A 6,809-nucleotide genomic window follows, 5' to 3' on the forward strand; every position below is an offset into this window, starting at 1 on the left:
AGTGGTTAAGAGCTCAGCTGCTAACCAAAAGGTCGGCAGTTCGAATCCACCAGCCACTCCTTGGAAACCCTATGGGGCAGTTCTACTCTGTCCTATGGAATCACTATGAGTCAGAATAGACTTGATGGCAACGGAATGGTTTCCCTGAAACTTCCAATAAACTTCTTGCTTGACTAACCTGATTGTATTATTCCTTTGAGTTGACATACTTCTTTTTTACTCCAGACTGTTAAATTTCTACTCATCCTTCAAGGCTTTCCCTACATCTCATGGTGCAGGGGGTGGGTGCGTGTTTCAAGTGCTCACTATGTGCCCATCACTTTCCTAAGTACTTTACCTGAGTTGCCCCATTCACAGTGCACAGCAACCCTGAAAGGTCTTTTGACCCGTGGTACAGATGTGAACAAGGAGACCATGAGGAATTAAGTCACTTAGCCAGAAAAGGACTCAAGCCAGGAATGGATCCCAGGAGCATGGGTTCCAAGTCCTCATTTGTTCCTCTCTATCACAGCACACATATCCCTGACCCTTCTGTTGGAATCACTGGGTCCTTCCTCCACTCTCTTTCAGCACCTGGCTTAACCCATTATTATGACAATCACTTCATTTTGTGTTTTAATTCATTATTTTCATTCTCTCTCCTAGTAGTTCTATTCCATCCAACATTTGTTGAGCATCTTCTATGGGTAAAGCACTGGATTATCCAGGCTCTAAATGGACTGTAATTTGCTTTATTCATATCTGTAAACCCCATAATGCCTAGCACGTGTTTGCTGAGTGCTTGGACTTTGCCTCCCAGTCCAAGACTGCATCCAGCCTGAGTCCACCAAGCCCACAGAAACCCTAGGTGGCTCCTGTCAGCAAAGATAGAGTTAATATTTCTAAAGCAAATTCTTTGAAATTTTTCCTACCTAACAGCTATCCTGCATTCCAAATCTTTAATTTTGATTTTTTTTTTTTTTTGTATATTTTAAAAATAGGTCATAAATTCACATGGCTCAAAATTCAATTACAAAAGACTATGCAGTGAAAGCTCTCCAGTTCAACCCCCAGTTGTACAGTTTCCCTGGCTGGAGGCAATTCTTATTGCACTTCCAGAATGTTTTCTGCATATACAAGCAAACTCACGTGTTCCCTGACCCACCTTTACACAAATTTAACATACCGTACACCCTCTTTGACACCTTGCTTTTTTTTACTTAATGTGTCTCCAAGATCATTCCATTCAGTACATTCGTGTTTTTTCATTTTATGTGTGTATTATAATTAACCAGTTCCCTGTTGATAAGCATTTATTTATTTATTTTTGGTGGGAGGAGGTTCATTGTTCATTGTCGTTCATTGTCGTTGTTGTCCATCTGTTACTATTAAAAGATTGTTGCAACGAATAACATCCTTTTGCAAGTGTGTGAGTGTATCTGTAGGATAGATTTCACTTTGTCAAAGGGTGTGTGCATTTGTAGCTTCGGTAGGCATTGCTGGAGTGTGTTATATTGTGCCTCCCCCTTCCCAGTCCCTGCCAGCTGAGAATTGTCGCGGTGTAATGACAGACGTTACGACAGAAGCGGTGTGCGATCCACGTGTGAACAGTGTGGAGGCAAACAAATAAAACCACTACTTCTGGTCATTGATTTTCAGTTCGTGAAAGAGACAATCTTGTTGACCAGCCTTCGCCACGTCGAGCCTGACCCTGTCAGGGTCTCCTGGAGTCGCTAAACCAAAACCAAACCCACTGCCGTCAAGTCAACTCCAACTCCTAGCGACCCTGCAGGACACAGTAGAACTGCCCTATAGGGTTTCCAAGGAGCGCCTGGTGGATTTGAACTGTTGACCATTTGGTTAGCATCTGACTAGCTCAGGGTTATTACCAGCCTTGGGTCAGTTGTGGCTCAGGGTCAGTATGATAAGCCTGGGGCTGACTCTTCAGCAGGGACTATGAACAGAACAGGGTCCATTTGGAAGGGGAGGTGGACAGGTATGTACTGGAATTAGCATATCTCTGGGAGGACTATAACCCAAACCCATTGCTGTTGTGTCGATTCCAACTCATAACAACACCATAGGACAGAACAGAACTGGCCCATAGGGTTTCAAAGGAGCAGCTGGTGGATTCGAACTGCCGACCTTTTGGTTAGTAGCTGAGCTCTTAACCACTGCACCACGAGGACTCCATAGGGCAACTATACATCCCAGTTCTCCCAGAATAATCCCAGGTTAAGTACAACCAGAATGCTCCTTAGAAGCAAGGATGGCGAGACTACGTCTCACATTCTTTGGACATGTTCTCAAGAGGGATCAGTCCCAGGAGATGGACATCATGCTTGGTAAAATAGAGGGTCAGTGAAAAAGGGGAAGACCCTCAAGGAGATGGATTGACACAGTGGCTGCAACAATGGCTCAAGCATAACAACGATTGTGAGGATGGCGCAGGACTGGGCAGTGTTTCCCTCTGTCATACATAGGGCTGCTCTGAGTCAGAACTGACTCAACGGCACCTAACAACAACAACAACATGTCTGTTGCAGGGCATAATTGCAGTAGAACCCACTTTCATGCTCACAAGTGCCCTAGTTTGAACTATAGCTTACTAACATTGCATAATGTGGAGAGTGCTATTTAGAGACCGTGTTGTAATGAGCCCTAGGGGTTGTGAAAGTGCCTGCAGATTTTCACAAAAAAAGGGAGAGACCAAACAGGAGGGATTTGGGCCCATTGTCACTGCCTAATGTGACTTAGAGGAGCCTAAGCCTATAATAAATGAACACGTTTCTACCTAACAGGTGTTAGGTGGGTCTTAAAACTTTTAAGTCAGACTCCTCTCTACCGTCTCCTTTCTACTGATATATATGTATCATTGGGCGATTTTTTCACCAGAATAGATCACTGGAAGTCTATTGAGGCAGCAATTCCTTGAAGGACTTCAGACACAGTATGTGCACTTACCACTGGTTTGTAGGTGGACCAGGTCTTGAACTCATGACTCACTCATGGCTTTTAGTAAGAGCTTCACTGGCAGCACTTCATCCCTTGCAGAGTCACACCACGGAGTCTGGTCTAGGTGAGAGAATGGGCAAGAATGACATTTTGAGCTTAGCTCAAAGATGCTTTACTTTGATTTGCTTCCGAAGCGCGTGTATGTGAGCAGTGCAAAGGAGAGACGTGAGGTGAGGCAGATGCGCTGTCCATTGCCTCCTTTATCTTCACAGAGGCACCATGAATTCAGTGGTTTTGGCAGCCTGAAGAAGTCTGTGAGATCAAGGGAGCCCAGAAGCGTGGGCTGGCTATCTCTTAGACCTCTAACCGCATTAGCAACCAGAAACAACTTAACGCTACCATATAAGGCAAACACTTAGTTACCCAGCAAGCTGCTTCATTCAGGCTGATGTCCAGATTCCAGACCTTGAAATGCTTGCTGTGCCCAGCTTGGGGCAACCTCTCCTTATCTACACCTGGGCGGGCGGCGGAGTGTAGGAGTTCTTTTATTCTGCAGGCGGGCCTGGCCTTGGTCTGTCACAAGCATATTTAGCCTTTAAGTTCTCAAACAAACTCTTGGCCTTCTCCTAAATCAACACTGGCTAAAGGACATTCGTGTTGATTCTGATCATCTAACTCAGCAGGCCAGGATTTCCATTTTGTTAATCGCTTTGCCTCATCTCTTGCTGATTACTCTTGATTGCAAAAGCTCATCTCTTCAATTGCTGCCTGATTCTGTTTGTCCTTCAGAACTATCCCTTCTGTGAAACAGTTCATCCTCTACACACATGCAACTCTCATCATCTTCTCCTCATCTGAAATGCTTTGTTCTCTACTGTTTTGTTTCCAGCATAGCCATGTGCCTCTTCTTACGAACTCTTCCAAGTCTTGTAGCCTTTGTCCTTTCTGGACACAAGGGCGTCAAGAATGTTCATGAAGCATCCCCAAGTCTATTCCTAATCAAGGCAATCATGGCAAGCGAACACAATGTCATTAGTCCATGCCAGGCGGGTCAGATGAACCTTTCCTCTGGAGCATGTGGTTCTTGCTAGCTGTCGTGCAGTTGGCCCTCGACTCTTGGCAACTCTACACACAATGGAACTAAATGCTGCCTGGTCCTGTGCCTTTCCTGAGATCAGTTGTAGACTGAACTCCATAGGTGTTTTCCCTGACTGATTTTTTTGGAAGTAAATCGCCAAACCTTTCTTCCTAGTCCATCTTAGTCTAGCAGCTCTGCTAAAACCTATTCAGCATCTTAGAAATATGCAAGCCCCCACTGATAGACGGGTGGTGGCTGTGTATGAGGTGCATTTGCCAGGAATTGAACCTGGGTCTCCCACATGAAAGGGAAGAATTCTACCACTGAGCCACCAACCTCCCCTTCTGGAACATAGCTTTGTTCATATTATGAAAGTACATTGATTTAATGCTCTTACATAGAGGGGCTTCTTTTCCTCCTCCTGTTGGACTTTCTTCTTTCCTTTCTTAACCTCTCAACGAAAGATGGCTTATGATCATTTGTAGAGTCCAAAGAATCTGATGATGGCTTGACTGACTGGAAGAAAATGAGTAGAATGGGCAATGAAAAGAGAGAAGAAGGAGGGGAAAAAAAGGGAAGGCGAGTGGAGCAGACACCACCAACTTGGGTCTTCCAGACTCCCTTAAAATTAGCTTAATCTCTACTCCAGCTCTTATCAATTGTACTAGGCATTTTATACACGTTATTTCATTTAGTTCTTCCGTCTTGCCAAAGTGTTTTTTTAAAAATTATTATTAATGTCAATCAAACGCTTAAAATATAAACTTCTTAATGTACAGAATGAATACCCAGTACAGGATTACTATGGTGGGAGGCAGGGAATAAAGAAGAGAAGGGCAAGCAAACTCATGGGTGGAAGTGCTCCTATGTTCTAAATGCCTCTCATATCCCCAAAACATTCTCAGTGTTTGTGAAGGCAGGTGGTATTAGCAGAGGATTGATTCATCCTGGGGACTTGAACCATACACAGCATCACTCAGAGGTAACTGGAACTCCATGGAAATAGAATACGGCAGGCCTCCCTAGCATCCCGCTCAAACACGCACATCCTGACTACTATCCCTACTCTTCCAAGGTGACCCTGACCCACCCAAGAGTTTATGGGAAGGTGATCATCAAGATCAGGTATGATTTCCTCTTTCCTCAGATTTCCAGTGATCACATCATACCTTGTTATATCTAAACAAGGGTGGCATTAGGGCTGGTAAATTGTTTTTAAAAAACAAACCCATTGCCACTGAGTTGATTCCGACTCAGTATTACTAGGAGGTAAATTACACCTGAGAGAGAGACAAAACCAAAAAACCAAACTCGTTGCCATCAAGTCCATTCCAACTTATAGCAACCCTGTAGGACAGAGTAGAACTGCCCCATAGGAGCAGCTGGTGGATTCAAACTGCTAACTTTTTGATTAGTAGCCGAGCCCTAAAGCACTGTGCCCAGGGCTCCAAGACAGAGACAGGCAAATTCTGATCCCTATGCACCAAAAATGGATGCAAGTTCAACTTCTGTCAGAATTCATAACCAAATGCTATATGAATTCTACAGTATGAATTCATACGGTTCAAAAATATACCTCTCCTTACCAGTACCTCCTTACCTGGGTCTCCCCTTCCCAGAAATCTGGTAGACTTAGACTGCTAGCAGTTAGATCTAGAAAGAAAGGCAGAACTCAGAAGAATTGCAAGTGTGATTATTGGTATATGGAATTGGCAGGAATCAAATAGATAAAAATCCAACTAAGATTTTGAGAGAGTTATATCGTCAAAGAGGAGCCCTGGTGGTGCAATGGTTAAACCCTTGGCTGCTAACCTAAAGGTCAGTGGTTCAAACCCATCAGTTGCTCCACTGGGAGAAAGATGTGACAGCCTGCTTCTGTAAAGATTTACAGCCTTGAAAACCCTATCGGGCATTTCTACTCTGTCTTATAGGGCCGCCATGAGTGGTAATTGACTTGATGACAATATATTTGGTTTTGGGTTTATATTGTCAAAAGAGGCACAAGACTGGACTAAAAGAAACTGAGGGTTTAGAACTTGGGCCTCAAACCTTCTGATAATAAGAAGCAGGCTGAGAAAACTGATCTTTCTCCATGAGCCTCAGTGCCCCCTTCATATGGGCCAAAGACAGTGATGGGATGAGAAGGATTTTCCCAGAGCTGAAAGCCACCAGTTCTTCCTGTTTTCAAATGCAAGTGTTTATTGCAGCTATTCTGTCCTGCTCCACCAGTGCATGTTGGGTACATGGGAGACAATAACTTGCCTTTAAAATTCATTGATCGCCACGTCAATAGGAGCTGCATCCAGACCTGAAATTGAGATTCTTCACAAGATCCTGGACTTTGAGCATGATGTTGATATTGACTGGAACTTTTCAGTTATTTCTCTTGGGTGGGTGGAGGGCATGTGAGTATATTTATACACAAATATATATTTATTTGTGATTAAGAGGATGGGCTATCTAGATTGTATTATCATGCAAAAGCATTGGCTGCTCTTCCCTACCGTTCCCTTCCTAACAGCCCCTCCCAAAGAGGAGGATTATATTGTAGGAGGGATTACATTAAGGGAGGATTATACTTGCCATCCAGTAACATTAGGTTTGGCCCTGTGACTTGTTTTGATTAATGAACTGTGAAGAGCAGGGACATGTGCCAGTTATAGCAAAAGCTTTAAGAGACATTGCATGGTTAGGATGGCCTAACTCTGCTGTGAGTGTCCTGGATAAGAGTTGCTTCTTCATCCTAAATCCTGAAATAAAGATAATGTGGAACAGAGCTGAAGCTGACCTGCTATTT

This window comes from Trichechus manatus, unplaced genomic scaffold (assembly GCF_000243295.1).
Source record: "Trichechus manatus latirostris isolate Lorelei unplaced genomic scaffold, TriManLat1.0 scaffold00062, whole genome shotgun sequence".
NCBI lineage: Eukaryota > Metazoa > Chordata > Mammalia > Sirenia > Trichechidae > Trichechus > Trichechus manatus.